The sequence below is a fragment of the Lissotriton vulgaris genome, chromosome 3_1 (assembly GCF_964263255.1).
Source record: "Lissotriton vulgaris chromosome 3_1, aLisVul1.2, whole genome shotgun sequence".
In the NCBI taxonomy this organism is placed as follows: domain Eukaryota; kingdom Metazoa; phylum Chordata; class Amphibia; order Caudata; family Salamandridae; genus Lissotriton; species Lissotriton vulgaris.
The window spans coordinates 935,324,268-935,343,495 of NC_141689.1; positions in this window are offsets into that span (position 1 = coordinate 935,324,268).

Below are 19,228 nucleotides of genomic sequence, written 5' to 3' on the forward strand. Positions count from 1 at the left end.
TCAACCAGGATGAGGAGCTAGCAGTTCACCTCAAAGTATAACATCTTACATTATGTCAACCCCTCTTTGTGAATATCTGCAACGTATTTACTTCCTCCATCGAACAGCTTGCACTGTTTATTCATTTAAGATGTTTTTAGTGAGATTTTTAATATGTTGAGCACTGAATTTTGGCATTTCATGTTTTCTTTTCACAGATTTGTGTCTACTATGAACTTCAGGAATTAACTCTTTTTCAATTGTCCAGCAAAAAGTAATGTGGACGTTCACTCTTGGGAGCACTTTATTTCTTCACTTGACATCTAGGCAGTTTCCCTCAAGGTAGGCCCCAATATGGGGGCAAATTGAATTCCATGGACTTGGCACATTGGACTTGGGATTTTGACCATTCCCTTTATAAATCTTTTTTATGTGCGTTGTGGTATTTGACCTGTAGCAACACCAGTGAATATTTTTGACATGAGCCCCTATGTATTTAACAAACATAGATGTGCGATGTATTTAACAAACATAGATGTGCGATGAGTACGCAATCTGTGTATCTTACAATGTCTTGTAGTTTACATTTCTGCTACATGCTGTCCTACATCTGTGAATTTCACCAATGTATTTAACCAACATAGTTGTGAGATCTTCACGCACTTTGTGCATCTTACTATGTTTTGTAGTTTAATTTCTGCTACATGTTGGCTCACACTTACTCTTGTTTTCAGCTGCATTCATGCTCTGAATACATGCACGGGAGTCTGTGTGCATGTATTGTTCCATTGCACTGTTTACTGTTGGCCCACTAGTAAATTAAGTAGTAGGCACTGTACACGCGATGGCATTTTCCCCGCCTCGCAGGGCATCCATATTGCGTTCAGCTTAAGCGATTTGGCTTTAAACTGCACACGCGATGAAATTTTTTCCGCCTCGCAGCACATTCATATTGCTTTCAGCCTAAGCGATTTGGCTCGTGAATAGTTTGAGCTGGGTTGCCATAGCAACGGGTAGACCGTGAGTCGATTTTCGACTACAAGCATGGCGGTGGTTGCCGTAGCCTTTCTATTTTTGATCATAGTGGGGCATAAAGACTTATATAAAGGCACCTCCCTCTGTGCAGTTAACAGGAGAGGAGGTATCACGGGCAGTAATTAACTGTGACATTTACAACGAAACATACACGTTATGTAAAATTTAAATTTATTCCTTTATTTATTTCCTTTTCCTTTCAATACAACTGTTGGTCATTAACGAACTCAGTTTTTGATGTTACAATCATGTATATGTATTTCTTTTTCATGTAACTACACATTGACGATGACAACCACGAAGTCCTGTTTCTTTGTCCATGTACCTTGACAATATTAACAGGAAACTGCCCTCTTTCAAACTAACGTGATCAAGGCTGTCCGCAGCCGAAACATGTTGTTAGTCTAAATAAACACCCTTGGAGACTTCTGTGGTGTGGTGTTATTTTGCGGACTGAGAGCACTGTGATTTTGGAACTTTCGTAAACATATATATATATATATATATATATATATATATATATATATATATATATATATGTTTATTTTTTACAAAATTACCTATTTATTACACTCTTTATTAAATATTATAAATTAATACAAATATTATATTTATAATTAAAATACCAAATTATATTCTAAAAATATTAACAACAAATAAATACATTATTTTGTAAATAAAAAGGCACAACACAATTAACACATACCATAACAAAATCTGTTTAAATATTTTTAAGATTTCTTGTACTTAAGTAACTTCTTACCCCATACTTATACAAACTACACAATGCACACCTAAAATACATTTATTAAATGATAATATTTACACATTATTCCCAAATAATTATCAATTTAAATATTATTAGTACTTACCTAATAGTAAATTAATTATATGTAATTAACTTCCAACCCTTTACTCTTATAAAATAAACAAACTACACCTAATATATGTATTTAAAAAAATGTTAATGTAATCATTTACATAATTGGTTTTCAATTAAGAAATTAATAATTAACTAAATACAAATTAATTGTATTTAATTAACTCCCCACGATTTACCCCTACAAATACAACTGGCATCTAATATATAACACAAGCAATATCTTCGTTATATAATTTACATTATTATTATTTTTTTCACCGAATTTCATATAGCGCAAGCCTTGTTATCAGAGCACTTTACACAAGCACCAATGGTGTTACATGAGGACACATTCATTTTCTTAGGCACGGGGAGATTAAGTGATTTGACCAGAATCCCAGGATGTTTCGCGTACTTGCCGAGACTCGAACCCAGTTCCCCAGATTTGAGGTTGACGACCCTAGCGGTTAGGCGAACTACTCCCCCAATTTTTTAACTAAATATTCTTTACAAATTAACATTAATAAAATACTATAAATAATTTTCTGGACACTTTATACCCACAAAAAAGAGTACACTAAACAAAATTTAAAAAATCATTTAGTACACAATTTACATCATCAATTATCAATTAAATCATGAATTATAGTAATAAATAATTATTAGCTCATCATAATTGATTTACTTCCCACCCTATAACTATACAAAATCCACAACTCACACCTAAAACTTAAATTTTAAAAATGTAATTGTACAATTCAAATAAATAATGATCAATTAAATAATTAATAAAAAACATATTATTAATTAAGTATAAATAATTTACTTCCAACCCTGTACCAATTTAAACCCCACAACAAGCTACATAATTAAAAATGACAAGACTATTCAATTACATTTTTTAAAGTATTAAAAATGTGCAATTGATATTCAAAAACATTAACTATATTAATGTAAGCAATGTATAACATACAATTTAAATATATAGTAAAATACATAAAAATAATATAAAATCAATTTTTTAAATTTTTTTTAACATCGATATTAACAAAATAGATATTTTTTACTCAATATTAACACTATTAAAATTTCGATATTTTGACTGTATACCTGTGCATGTGTGAGTATTTCTGTGTGTGTGTGCTTGTACATGTGTGTTACTGAATAACACAGAATGTGTGAAGGTTCACTCACCAATGCCACCGCACACAGCTAATATTTTAGCATTTGGTGATCAACATGGAAAACAACGTGCGTAGCACAAAGGAACACACACAACAGTAGCGGCTCACTGAGGGAGTATTGCGGGGCAGTGAGGTGGGGCGGGGGAGGGGCAGGGTGGAGAGGTATTGGAGTCCGGCAAATGACAGACAGGAGAAGGGAAGTAATTAAATAAATGAAATCATTTACCTTGCGCGCACTGCATTGTCGAGTTGGCCAAAGAGAGGTCAGGTGCTTCATGCAATAGGCATCTTATAGCACGTATGAATTATTTTTTCACCCCTCCAACCCACTTGCAGGGATAGTTGTGATGCAATCTTTGTATTTTCTGCATATTTACCCCATTGTGTTTCATATATTTTGAGGGCACATTTTCCATTCAGAGTGTATTGCATTTAGTGCTTTTTGCCTATGTTTAACTTATAATATTTGCGTTATTATAGCTTGATAGCTTATCATTTATTCATATAAGTATGCAGGTGACTTATAAAGATTTATAGAATTAAATGAAGGTTCAAAACGATAATATGTGAATTATTGCATCCAATATCATTTGATGTGATGTCTGCCACTTTCAAAACAATTAGAAAAGTGTATTTAACCCCTTCGCTGCTAGGCCTTTCCCCGTCCTGTGCTAAGCCTTTTTTTGGCTATTTGGGGTATTGCGCACTTAGACCCCTGTAACTTATTGACCACATTCGGTATCCACGCCAAATTTGCGTCCTTTTCTTCCAACATCATGGGGATTCTAAAGGTAACCAGTGTTTGTGGATTCCTCCAGAGGGGTGTCAAAAATTTACCAAAGAAGCGCAAATGTTTTTTGGGGGAAAAATGGGAAAAACTGGATGCAAATGTAAGTGTCTGGGTTTTCCCCTGCATATGTTATCAAAAAAGGGTTTGTGGGGCGAAAATCACAATTTGTCCAGCTTTTAGAGAATGACAGACTTTTGTCAGAAAACCAACATTTCTTACACAGTTTTGGCATTTTTCTGGGACATAGCATATTTGTGCTATTTTTTGTGCTTTCAACCTCCTTCCAGTTAATGGTAGAAATGGGTGTGAATGCAATAATGGATCCTAGAAATCTATACTTTTGTGAGAAGTAGACAAAATTCTGATTATAACAAGGGGTTATTTGTGTAGATCCATCAAGGTTTATTTATAGAAACTAACAGTTAAATATAGGAAAAATTGAAAATTAGTTGAAAAAAACAGCATATTGTGTCAACGTTTTCACCTGTAACTTCTTATTATGACAGCTCTTTGAAAGTAATATACCGTTACATCCGCTGGACATTCCTGGTTGTGGGGATATATATATATATAGAACTTGTAGGTTCACTAAGAACCAGACGAACCCAAAGTCAAAAACTGAGCAGCAATTTGCATTGCCTTTTTATTATGTATCGGGTATATACCAATTATTGTGGGAAAATGTATACATGGAAAAATCGGTATGAAAGACACCTATGTATTTTTGAAATGGGTACAAATTATAGAGTTTAGAAACAGTACATATTTGCACATTTTCAAAATTGGGATTAATCATACTAGCATGAGAATTATCAGTCATTTTTCAAAATGACTTCTTTTTTACACAATGTCTTTCATTTGAAAGGCAGAAATGCATCAAAAATCAATAGGTAATAACAGTGGCTTATGAATCTGAATTACCCTAAGTCTCTTGATAAAAATGGTACCTCACTTGTGTGGGTAGGGATAGTGCCCACGACAGGAAACGATGCAAAACGCAACATAGTCACACCTCAATTTCGCAGTGAAAAATTACCCTCTTTTGGCAAGGTGCCTAGCTGTAGTTTTTGAACCCTAGATCTGCTGGCACCTAGGGAAAACTAGCAAACCTATACATTTTTGAAAACTAGACACCCATGTAAATCCAGAATGGGGTGACTTGACTGCCTCCCACCAGGTTCTGTTACCCAGAATCCCTTGCAAACCAAATAGTAAAAAAAAACGATGTTCCCCACATTTCTGTAGTGGAAAGTTTTGGAATATGCGTGGATCCACAAATTTCTACCCACCCCGCGTTTCCTAAAGTCTTCTGCGAAAAATGGTACCTAACTTGTGCGGGTTGACCTAGTGCCCGTGACAGGAAATGGCGCAAAACGCAACATGATGACACCTCAATTTTGCAGTGAAAAATGACCCTTTTTAGCAAAGTGCCTAGCTGTAGTTTTTTAACCCTAGCTCTGCCGGCACCTAGGGAAACCTAGCAAACCTATACATTTTTTAACACTAGACACCTAGGGAAATCCAGAATAAGGTGAATTGACTGCCTCCCACCAGGTTCTGTTACCCAGAATCCCTTGCAAACCTAAAAAACTGTAAAAAAAAAAAAAAAAATTCCCAAATTTCAGTGGTGGAAAATTCTGGAATCTGCATAGATCCAGAAATTTCCACCCACATCGCATTTCCCAATGTCTTCCGAGAAAATTGGTACATCACTTGTGTGGGTCAGCCCAGTGCCCGTGACAAGAAATGGTGCAAATCGCAACGTGGTCACACCTCAATTTTGCAGTGAAAAATAAACCTTTTTTTGCAAAGTATCTAGCTGTAGTTTTGGAAGCCTAGCTCTGCCGGCACCTAAGGAAACCTTTCAAACCTATACATTTTCGAAGACTAGACACCCAGGGGAATCCAGAATGGGGTGACTTGACTGACCCCCACCAGGTTCTGTTACCCAGAATCCCTTGACAACCTAACAAATTTACAAAAAAAACGTATTTTCCCCACATTTCTGTGGTGGAAAGTTTTGGAATCTGGTTAGATTCACAAATTTTTACCCACCCCGCATTTCCCAAAGTCTTCCGAGAAAAATGGTACCTCACTTGTGTGGGTCGGCCTTGTGCCTGCGACAGTAAACGGTGCAAAACGCAACGTGGTCACACCTCAATTTCGAAGTGAAAAATGACCCTTTTATGGCAAAGTGCCTAGCTGAAGTTTGTGAACCCTAGCTTTGCCCGCACCTAGGGAAACCTACCAAACCCACACATTTATTAAAAGGAAACACCTGGGGGCTTCCAGGAAGGTGTGGCTTGCGTGGATCCCCTAACGTTTCTTTACCCAGAATCCCCTGCAAACCACAACTTTTTTCAGACAATTTTATGTGGGAAAGTGTGGCATCACCACAGCTCACACAAATATCCTACCACCCAGTGTTTCCCCAGGTCTCCTGATAAAAATGGTGTCTCACTTGTGTGGGAGGCCTAAGTACCCGCGACAGGCAAGGGCCCAAAACATTGTGAGGCAACATCAAAATTGCCTATCTCACAACCACCTGGTTTTGCAAGGGAGGGGTCACCTGGGTTTTTGGCCCAGGGCTCGGCGGCCATCTAGGCAAACCTACAAAACCCACACATTTCTGAAAACTAGACACCTGGGGGCTTCTAAGGAAGTATGGCTTGCGTGGATTACTCAACGGTTCCTTACCCAGAATCCCTTGCAAACTTTACTTTTAGCTGAAACAAATCTTTTTTATCACACATTTTTGTGTGGGAAAGTGTGGCATCACCGGGCTCACACAAATTTACTACCACCCAGCGTTCCCCAAGGTCTCCTGATAAAAATGGTGCCTCACTTCTGTGGGGGCGCCGCTTCCAATGCTGAAAATTTAAATTCCTGGTGCTAGTGGGGGCATTTCCGCCACACGATTGAGAAGCTGTGCGCGATCATGAGGCAAAAATGCCCTACAAAGAGACATCAGGGGGGAGGAATATCTATTTCCTCTCCCCTGATGCCTCGATGCATTCCCAAAACACCTCCGGTACCGAGGACTCTTACCTCTTTGTTCGATGCTCAGGAAGCATATGGCTTCCCGAGCATCTGAGACTTCCTCATGACCTCAGCCCATGAGGGGTTCGGGGTTGGCAGCGGAAGCTCTTCCGCTGCCATCCTCCTTTGTGGGGGCAAAATCGGCGCTTCCTCCATGGGTGGGGCCCATCACGAGCACTGTGTGCCATGACGAGTCGAGCTCGTCATCAGCAAGGTAGGGGTTAAGCTGAGTTCAACAAGTACGAGTCAGAGAGGAATTGTATTATTTCTGTGAAGCTTGTATCAAGCAAGGAGAAGCTGCAAACATCTTTCGTGAACGACACAGGCAGGCACCTGGTAGCCAACCAGACTTTATTGGCATGCTGGGAATAGTCCACCACTTTTACTCTTCCCTGTTGATAAATTGGCATTGAGGCAGATGGTCTAAAAACCTAATCTGTGGATGTTTGCTGTATGAAAACTACAAAAAAAGAATCAGTGGCCCCCTGCCGTGGGACAGGTCTTGGAGTAATCTTGAGTGGCACACACAAGACTACTAATATTACTAATAGCGGAGATGTGCGTTGTAACATTGGTTGCCTCCCTCAGTTTAGACTGGAACTACTTCTCTGTTTGACCAACATAAGATTACTATTTCAGTTTGGAATCATATTTTGAATCTGTTTTGCAATGGCAACACAACCTGTTGTGATAAGAGTGAATTTCAGGGAACCATTAACACAACACCTGATGGGAAGAGGATTTCCTGAGGCGGAAGGTGAAGTAACTATTATTGTAAATGCTGAATACTCTTTTTAAATATTTTTCATATGGGTGGAGTTTGAGCCTATAGATCCAACACTGTACATTTCCACACATAAAACTGCTACTACACCTTGAGAATATGAATGTTATCATTACCTAGAAATCCCATTAAGATTTCTAGAATACTAAGCTTGGCTTGTGTCATGGGCGGTAATACTGGCATTTATTCTGGCACTAAAGAAGTGATCTGTTGTGTATACATTATTACTGCAAATGTGCACCAGGATCCATCTTTAGCTGGTCATTCAGGTATTCACAAAGCTTTAGAGATATGTTCAAGACGCTTTTGGTGAGAGACTATTCGTACATATGTTCAGCTGTATGTGAAAACATGTCCTATCTGTGCTTGTAATAAGGCCCAACACACAGCTCATACTGGTCTTCTACATCCCCCCTGCCTATTCTTTGTATACCCTGGCATACAATCAGCTTGGATTTCATTACAGATCTACTTGAATCCAACAAGCACACCACCATTTTGGTGGTATTAGACATGTTATCTGTTGGAAATGGCTCTTTTTGCGGGTTATCCCACAACTTTTTGCTTCTTTCTCCATTGGTTTCCTGACCTGTGGTTGTTGGCAATAGGACTCTGGGCACTTTACCACTGCTGTTCAGTACTAAAATGCATATGCTCTCTCTACAAATTGTTATTGTAACTGGTTATCCATGATTGGCATATTTGTATTACCAAGAAGTCCCTAGCAAAGTGCACTGAGTGTGCCAGGGCTGGTAATTCAAATCCTACTAGTGGGCCTGCAGTACTGATTGTGCCACCCACATTAGTAGCCCTAAAATGGTGTCTCTGGCCAGCCACCGCAGTGCCTGTGTGCAGTCTGTGAACTGCCATGTCGACCTGAATAGTGTCCAAACTGACCAGGCCTAACCCTTCCTTTTCTGTACACATTGGACACCCCTATGGAAGGCCCACGGTACCCCCCTGGGCAGGGTGCAGTGTATGTACAAGGTAGAGCATGTACTAGTGTGGGAGACATGCTCTGGTCGTGAATTACAGCCATTTTCGTTTTTCACTATTGTAAGGCTATCTTGCACATAGGCTATAATGGGGAGTGCTGTGTATAATGTTTACCTGCATATCTTTGCATAGGAGCAAGATGGAAAATTAAAGTCTGATATTCCTGAACTCAGAATTCAATAACACATCTTTTAGGAAAGGTGGTTTATAAATCCTGTGTTTGAGAACAGCACTTTTAGAAAGTGGATGTTCTCTTGTCTTGTCTGACCTTTCTGTCTGCCTTGGCCTATTTGTGAATTGACTGTCTGGTTTGTGAGTGGCAGGGGCTGGATGGCTCCGAGAGGCTGAGTGGGTCATCCCTGGGCTGAATAGCTCCATCTGCATCTAGAGTGGTGGGAGGGGGTAGCACCTGGGCCTGAATACGGATGTGCCTGCTTTCCACAATGCAGGCTCCACCTCCTGCTGGGCGGCTGACGACCCTGCCCCTCTCTCTGAAAGGAAAGGAGAGGCCAGGAAAGTAAAGGGCTCCAGGAACGGATGTACGTTGGTACAACACATGCTTTTAGCATGCATGCTGTAACAACGCAGTTTTTATAACGCATTCTTTTACAACGCATAATACAAAGGGGTGTTGGATAGTGAATATTTTAATTTACTATTCCAACACCAGTCCCCGTTGACACTAGGGAAGGTGTTGGATAGTAAATTAAAAGTATTCCCTATCCTTGAGCGCCCCCAGAGTCATGCGTTGTAATAGAATGCGATTTAAAAACCGTGTTGTAATAGCACTGCATGCTAAAAGTTGCGTCTTAAACGACGTTCCCCTCCAGGAACATCCAGAACTGGTTCAGACCGGGCTCAGAGCCCTCCTGCACAAAGGTAACAAAGACTTTTAGGGGTATAAGTACAAGAGCCCAGACTACAGAAAATTAGATCATCCTGGAATCAAGAAGGAACCTCTGCCAAGGAGAAAGCTGGAAGACTGAAGAAGGAAGACTGTCTTGCTGTGTGCTTGTGGACTGACCTACAGTTGCTTTGCCGCCAAAGAGAGGAGAAGAACTTTGCTTTGTGCTGTGTCCCCTTGCTTGAAGGAATCTCCAAGGGCCTGAAAAGAGCTGGCTCCCTGTTAAGAAGTCACAGGAACAAAAATAATTTACCCTCAGCTTCCCTGAACTCTACTGAGAGAGTTCTGTCCTTCCCAGAGTGCTTGTGCCAGTTGTGGTGCCTCTGGAATTTATACCTGTGCTTGGGAAGCTGGAAATCAAGATACTAAAGACTTTCTGCAAAGTTTCACGCATCACTCGCTTGCGGAGTGCATCCCCGTCAGTGCAAGGAAATTCCCGCTGCCATGAAGATCGAGAATGTCGCAGCACCTGTTGCCGCTACAAGAACCAACGCATCCTTCGCTTGCGGAATGCATCGCTCCGGTGGGGGAAAAGTACCATCGCTGGGAACATCGTTGCAGAGCCTGTCCTCACTGGATGAGATCGTCGCACCACCTGCTTACGGACCGCATCTCATCACTGCGAGAGTTGTCGCAGAGCCAGCACATCGAGGGGCCGCAAGAGGAGAAGATCTATGCTGTGCCTCGCATCGCCGCAGCACCTGAGATCGTCGCCGTCCCAATGATCGTTGCATCGTACGTTTTGCGAACCGCTTCCACCGAAACCTGCGCACCGGAAACCAAGCAAGATATGGCATCCCTCCCCTTACAGACCGGAGTCACCCCAACACGCCCGCTGAATCCAGCGGGGTTGTCGCATCGCCTCCCCAGGGTCTCAGGAGTGACACATTGCTTTCTTTTCAACGCTGCAGCTTTCACTTGGAACTTTTTTCGCATCTAAAGATACTGTTTGCTAAAATGTGATGCAATTGTGGATTATTTTAACGCAACCTTAAGAACTCTTTTGAAACCATATTCTTGAACTGTGTATGTTGGATTTTTGTTGTTTTGGTCTTGTGTAGTTTAGGTTAAAATACCTTTATTTTTCTAAACTGTTGTGGAGTCGGTTTATGGTGTTTTCACTGTGTTACTGTGAGTGTTGGCACAAATACTTTACACATTGCCTTTGATAAGCCTGACTGCTCCTGCCAAGCTACCAAGGGGGGGAGCGGGGTTATCTAAAGAGTGTATCCTTCTTACACTGACTAGAAGCAAGGGTACCTATTTGGACAGTGGTACCTACCTCTGCCAACTAGAGACACCCAGTTCTAACATTATCCAAATGGGACATGTTATTCCCTTAACAAAATTGCCTACAGCAGCCAAATTCAGCAACATTTTCTTAACTCATATTGTGAAATTACATGGACTTCCAAGTATGATTGTTTCAGACCAGGGCCCCCAATTTTGGAAAAACTTTTGTTCCGAATTAGGAATTAAAATAGCCTAGTCATTTGCCTTTCATCCACTATCAGATGGGCAAACTGAACAGGTAAACCAACATTTAGGACAGAGTCTGCGTTGTTTTGCATCCACCTTAACAAATTCATGGGAAAAGGTTCTGCTCTTGAGTTTTCCTGCAACAATAGTTCACATACAGACTTAGGTTGCTCTCCTTTCTATTTCCTCAGAGGTTATCATCCACTTACTTTTCCAGTGCACCTTCTCTTTCAACTCAGTGATATGCCCACAGTATCCAACAGATGGTAACAGTTACAATAAATACAAGAGAAGGCCCGAAAATGTTTAGCACAACACAAAGTAACCATTCAAATACAGGCAGATAAACACGGGACTCATGAATCCGAGATTAAATAGGGAAATTAGTGTGCTTATCTACACAAAAGTTTGTCTAGATGGTCCCATAAAATTACAATTATAGGTCCATTTCCAATCAAAAAGATTATTTTTTTAGTTTAGAATGCTTTATTTAGATAATAAACAGAGAAAAACATCAGTACATTAACATGTAGCATGAAGTAGGAGTAAAATATAAATATAATTCAAATGCAGTAAAACCCTTAAAAGAGAAAACTTGTACGTAGAAAGAGAGGAAGGAGGAGAAAGAAAGGGGGACCGGGAGAAGAAGTGAGAGGGAAATGCAGCAGAAGTTAGAACAGTTATGTAGAATAATGAGGCACGATTAAACAAAGTCAAGTAGCCTAACTGGAAAGAAAAGAGGTTATTGGTGACCACAACAAGTCTTTTTAGATCAACAAAGGTAGTGAAGTGGTAGTGAAGTGCCGTGGGCACGATCAAGCCTAGGATGGTGAAAAAGCTAATTCCACCAAATGTTATCAGTGTTCTTCCAGTTAGTGGTGATAATCTGAAAGTAAATAGCTAAAAGCAAATCAATAAATGTACCCACATTGCTCTGAGCGTCCCAGATAGGTGAAAAGCTGCCCAAAAACACATGTACAATATCAAAAGCAACATTGGTAGATAGTATTTCATTCAATTTCGACCATACACAAGACCAGAATGATTTGACAAAAGGACAGTGGAAGTACATATGAATAAAATCACAGTTCTCGTGGGAGCATGACTAACATTTTTTGGAGTCTAACAGTTTGAATTTGCACAGATTGGTAGGGGTGAAGAAAAGTCTATTATAAAAGTAATATAAATTGTGTGTGGTGCTAGCTGAACGTGAGGAAGTATAGATTTTTAACCAAAGAGGACCTTTGTTTGAAATAAAATATCCTGGCCAAGTCCTTTTCCCATAAAGTTCTAAGTTGGATTCGATTCTAGCAGCAACAGCACAGGATAGTATGTTGTAGATGACAGCTGCTTTAAATTGGGTAGAAAGGTCAAGTGGGGAGGAGGAGGCCTGGTCAGGTGTATCAGAGGAACAGCCTTGAGAAAAGAAAAAGATCAGAGGCGCACTAAGCAAAAGGTAGTGAAGTGCGTGTGTGGTGGAGATACCGCAGGACTTCCGTATATATGAAAATTCCATAAAGGACCCGTCCTTCAACAAGTGGTCAACTGTAATGTTGCCTTTGTCAATCCATTCCTTCCAGAATAGAGCTCTGTTGTTAATCTTTAAATGTTTATTATACCAGATTGGAGTGCGTGAAAGTTGATCTGCAGAAGAGAGATGAGTTCCGAACAGAGAGGTTGCGAGTGCTTTAGAGTGAGTAAAGATAGGTGAGGAGAAACACTTCGGGCTTGGGATAGTTGAGTAGCTGTGATAAAAGAAATAGGTGTATAATGTTCTAGCGAGCTCCAGACTGTTATAGGTGTCTGTGCGGATTCGGTAAAAAAAGTCCATATTTGTTTTAGGGTGAATGCAGTGTGGCAGCATCTGATATTAGGGAAATTGACTCCACCTATATCCTTGGGTTGTTGGAGATGGAAAGGGAAAGTGAAATCCTGGCCTTGCGATTGTTCCACAGAAATTTGGCCAAGGAGCGATTATTGGTACTAAAGAAGGCAAGTGAAAGGGAGACCAGAAGCCTAGAAAGATAAGAATTGATAATTGGGAGAAGCATCATTTTAATTGTAGCGAATCTACCCCACCAGGATAAGAAAAGTGTGGACCAGCTTTCAGTGAAAACAGAGAGTTTTTTTAAGTATGTCCGCAAGGCTGATTTTAATAGTTTTCCTTATGCTTTTGGCCTATAGAATACCTCAGCATTTGATAATTTTGGAGTTCCATTTAAACCCTGTATCATGAAACAAATGAGAGAGGCAGTACTTATTTGAGGGCATGACTTCAGATTTAACGATATTCAATCTATAACCAGAGACTATGGAATAATCTTGTAATAAGGAGAAGAAAGCCGGCAAAGAAGTAGATGGATTGGATATATATAACAAAATGTCGTCTGCATATGCAGTGAATTTGTTGTCAATATTTTTGAATTAGAAACCTGTATATTGTGATGAGCATCTGAGTTTTTCAAAGAAGGGTTCGAAAGCAAGAATGAATAAGAGTGGGGAAAAAGGACAGCCCTGTCTAGTCCCTCTAAGGAGTGGGAAATATTTAGATTGACAGCCATTCACCCAAATTGAAGTAGAGGGAGCAGAGAATAACAGCTGAATATATTTATTAATAGGAGGGCTGAAGCTGTACCATTACAATACGCCAAAAATAAAATCCCAATTCACTTTTTCAAATGCTTTCTCAGTGTCTAATGTGAGTGCAGCAACTGGTAAATCCATTTTAGAGGCCAGGTGGATACTGTAAAGGAAGGTTCTCGAATTATCTGTGATAGATCGCCCCTTGACTAACCCTGATTGATATATATTGATGAGGTCTGGGATTACATTATTGATACGGAGGGCAAGTATTTTGGCAATGTTTTACAGTCTGTATTAATGAGGGAAATGGGCCTGTAATCTTTACAAAGAGAGGGGTCTTTATCTTTTTTAGGGATCAAATATAACATAGCCTGGGTAAAAGAACCCCGTGATTCGCCAATGGTAAGGAAATGCTTATCAATGAGAATAACTGAGGGACCAAAAGTTGTTTCATTTCTTTTTTTTTTCTACTAAACAAAAAATCAGACAGTACAGTCGTGGCTGTCAATACATCAGGTTTCATAAACAGCAGGAAACTATGAAGAATAAAACATAATCATCAGAAGCATAGGGCGACAAAAGAGAAAAAAAAAGTGAAAACAAAGAAAGGAAAGGAAAAGACATCAGATAATTCATGGAACTATACCAACTTGAAATAGGCAGCTTAAATATAGTGGTCACACAGACTATTTTAGCCATTCTTCGAACGGGCCCAGATCTTACAGGCCAGCTTCAGCCTCCGTCTACCCTTTAATGAGAATACTGAAAACTCCAGGCTGTAAATAGCAAGAAACTTGCAGCCTGATTCATCAACGGGCCGTTTTGCGAGCCCCTAATAGCGAATCATAGCGAATCGCTATTAAGGACTCGCAAAACGGTAATCATGTAGGAATCGCATAATAAAATGCGATTCCTACTGATTCCTTATTTGCGATTAGCAAATTGCTAATCGCAAATAAGGAATAACTCGCCATTCATTCCTATGGGCCAAAAGGCCCATAGGAAAGAATGGGGAGTATTCCTTATTTGCGATTAGCAATTAGCTAATCGCAAATAAGATTGCGATTTGAAGGGTGCCTGGGGTGTCCACAGGACACCCTGTAGCACCCCTCAAATGAAATTTCACACAGGTGTTGCACACACACATGTCCAAAGGACATGTGTGTGTGTAACATGCAACTCAGAAAAATGCATTTTTCTGAGTTTTCGCAATTTACCGCGAGGTCTGACCTCGCAGTACATTGCGGCAAGAAATTGCGAATTCGCAAATTTAAATTGGATGTTGAATTGCATTTAAGGAATCTCTAATTGAGATTCCTTAAATGTAATTCCTCGCACATTTGCGACATCGCAATTAGCGATTTTTGCATTTGGGATGCTGAATCCCAAATGCAAAAATCGCTCTCGCAAAGGGCCGGATTCTCAGAATCCGGCCCCTTGTGAGCGCAATTTACGTTCATGAATCGGGCGGTTAGCTCTCCAATTAGTAAATGTAGGTGCATCTGGGCATAGCCATTGGGATGTGATACACAGCCGAATCATAGATATGGCTATAAACAAAAATGCAGAGACATACCACGTATTTCTAGCCCCTGCTGCGCCTTCGAAACTTATTATCACCATCTCCGAAGAGAGTGAACACGGAATATTAAGCGTATGATTAAATAAAATGCTCCACATCAAGCAAAAAATAACGCAGACTCGGGCAAGAATAAAACATATGAATAGCATCAGCTGCTTGCAACCCACACCTTGCACAATGATCACCCTTCCTGCCACCCCATTTTACTATTTTTGCAGGTGTGTAATAAAGATCGAACATTGCCAGGTAACTCTGAGTCTGGAGGCTACCAGAGACCAGAACATCACTGGCTAAGTCCAATGCAGGCCTCAGGTCAACCCCAGTCTTCCCAAATTTGCCCTCCCACTTAAGGTTTTGTACCTCCAGATCATCCGGCAGGCCAGACAGTAGATATTGATACTCTGTACCTATCCTGGCTTTCTTTTTAATCAGTTTGCATATAACTAACTTGTCTAACATTGAGGGGGCTTTACTAAGACGTTAATAAATGAAACTTCTACCTGAAGATATTTTTAAAAAGTCATGAATATTCAACTGAAACTTATCCCTCAAGAACGAAAAAGAAAGTATTTGCCCGCCCCCGACTAAGTCCCCTATAACCTGAATACCCAGTACCTGCCATCTAAAAATAGTCTGATCCTGGAAAATAGAGGGTTGGAGTCGGGTGGTTTTGAACGGTGTATAGATATTAATATTAGGAATAAACAGTTTCCGCCGGATTTTCTGCCAAACTAGAAACATGGCCATAATCACCTTAAACCTAGTCTTCTTGAAGTAACTTGGCTCCAGAACTTCCATCAGAATATCCTTTGCAACCGTACCAAGACCAATTTCGTAAATAGTAGGTCTATTGCATGGCTGAACCTCCACATTGTCTCCCAGCAGTGGAACTCCTAGAAATTGTACCATCGTGGACCAGTAATATAATACCAGATTTGGTACCGCCCAGCCGTCATGGTCACGCGGGAGACACATCCACTTGGCAGCCCTGCAGGAGCGGCAATACCCCCAAAGAAACCTATGACAAATCCTATCGGCCTTTGCCAGCTACTTTGTGAGAGTTCTAGAGGAATTGTCCTGAAAAGGTATAAGAACTTTGGGAGGACCAACATTTTAAGAACACTGCAACAACCGTTAAGGGAAAGATGTAAATGATCCAACCATTCCAGCTTGGTGTTTACAGCCTCAACTACCGGAAGAATATTCAAGTCCAGAATAGTTTCTACTGCGGCCGTGATTTTAACTCCTAGATAAATTGCTTCGCTGAGCACTGGGGCCTCAGGGTATGGCATATTAGTTGTTTGTACAATCTGAGTTTTTGCCACATTTAACTTATATCCTGATACTAATCAATCCGAACTGTTCAGCAGAAACCTTAAGGGCCGAGAAGGCAGAAGAAACGTCTGATGTTAACACAACAATGTCGTCCACGTAGGCCATAGCCCGATACTCTGTACCATCGATCCTTATGGGAGTAATGTCCAAGTTCCTTTTGATTTTGCTAAAGAACGGATCGATGTACAGAACAAAAAGCAAGGGTGAGTAGGGGCACCATTGCCTGGTGCCTCTACTAATATTGAAATACTCTGACTCCTGACCGGAGACGCGCAGTGCTGCTACTGGGGAAACATATAGTGCCCGAATGGCCTGAATAAATTCGATTCTGAAGCCCTTCCACAGGACCACAGCTCACAAAATCCCCCAGGAGACCCTGTTGAATGCCTTTTTGGACCAAAAGTTGTTTAAAATGAAGAAACTGTCAATGGCATTAATGATTTCTTGTTAGAAGATGTGCGATCAGTATGATTTTCAGGAGATTTGGGGATAGTCTGAAAAAAGGAATCAATTTGTTCAGAAGAAAGGGTGGACACTGCGATGTAGAGGGAGGTATAATAATCAGTGAAGTAATCAAGAATCTTAGCATCCATAGTATGCCGAATTCCAGAGTTATCTGTGATGGCCACAATTTAAAATTTTTGATTTTTGATTTTAAGATAGTTAGCTAGAGATGTACCTGCCTTATTCCGACCACCATACAGCTAATGAATTTAAGGAGATTGTTACAAGCAGAATCCCAAGATTGTTTGTTACATTGCATTTTTGCTTTGATAAGATTAGACAATGGGCTGGGACAGTTAGTGGTGACATATTTATGTTCTAAAGCTTTAATTTGTTTTAGGATGGATGTTGAGACCATAAGTGCTTTCTCTTTTTTCAGGACACAAAGTCAATTATGAAGCCCCTGGCAGTAGCTTTGAAGGCATCCCAAATAAAATGATAATGAGAAGCAGAGGAGAGATTATTGCTAAAGAGTTCCTGTATAAAAAGTGGGAATTGTTCGACAAATTGTGAATCCAGGAGAAGGGAATTGTTGAAACACCAACTACGGGAGTTAGGGGCAGGTGAAGGATAATCCATGTCTAAAATGACGGGTGTGATCTGAGATAAGAATGGAGTCAATCTCTGCATTAGTCATGAATTGAAGGGCTGGTTATGTGAGAAAAATGTAATCTATGTGAGAATAGGATCTGTGGACAGGGGAGAAAAGGGAAATTATAATACGTCAGGGTGAGAGGTTCTCCATGTGTCTAACAGTCATCTAGAAGTGATGGCCTTATAAAAAGTCTTCTGCATCTTGTTAGGGATATATTTAGTTTGGGATTTCCGGTCAAGGAATAATCCATAAGTTAATTACAATCACCACCCACAATCAAATTATCAGCGGCCTGAGAGGAAAGAAGAGTAGAAAAATCATTCCAAAAAGATAAATCAATGCCATTAGGGCCATACACATTACAAAAAGAAAGATGAGTGTTGTTAACATTGGTATTCAAAAAATGCCATCTACTGTTAGCATCTTGAAATTAATTTTGCAACTGAACATTTAGAGACTTATCGGACAAAATACCAACACTGTTATTATTATTCACTGCCGGAGAGCAGAAAACTTTTCCTACCCATTGTTTTCATAGTGAAGACAAATCTTGTAACTTAAGGTGTGTTTCTTGTAGTAATGCAACATGACATTACAATTTAGCAAGATGAGACAAAACTCACTGTTTTTTGACAGGATTACGAATACCTTTAACATTCCATGAAATTACACAGAGGCCATTCATCAATACAACTTAAGCAGAATTTAACATGAAAGTAAATGAAACTTAAAGAATGAATGGGGAAAAAAGTGTGAGAGACCAATCAAAAGAGAGAAATGCCAATGTCGTAAAGAGACAGAAATAAGTAAAAGAAAGATATGTAGAAACTGAGAAGGAGTGGAAAGAGGAAAATAGAATTAATAGTTTGATGTGTCAATAAGAACGAGAGAATGAATGAACAATAAAGTACCATAAGTGTAAAATTGAGAAAAGGAGGTGCAATGGAATGAAAAGAAGAAATAAGGTAGCCTAAGAAAGCTGCAACGAGGTATAGGAAAAAAAAGAAAGGAATCAGGAAAGGAAAAAAGGGAAAGGGAGAGAAAGTGAAGGGAGAACACTGTCTCCTGAGAGGGATTGCCAAAAAGAAGATGACAAGAAGCTGGAAAACGTCAGTCATATTGACCACAAAAGAGAGAGAGAGACAGTAAAGTAGGCGGGGCTAGAAAAACAGATGCAGCCCCAAGGGAGGGACACGAGAGGAGTAAGTATAATAACCACAGCAACATTTTCAGGAAACTGTAATCATGAACATATACATACATATAGGAAGGGAACTTATCGAACAACCATAACGAAGCAGGTGGGGGGGCTAGAAAAACAGAGGCAACCCTAAGGGGACATCAAAGAGGGTAACAATATAAAAAAAATCCGCAAAAATTCTGGAGAACAGTAGTGATAGGCATAGACATATGAGAAAGAGAGGAACTTACAAAACAGTGAGGGGAAAAAGACAATGAATGGATCATATAAAACAGAACAGATGAACAACTTGGATACGAACAGTATCACCCAACAGGAAACGAAGGAAAAGCCTGTGGAATGAAAGAACATGTAAGAAAATGTTCAGGTTTTCCTC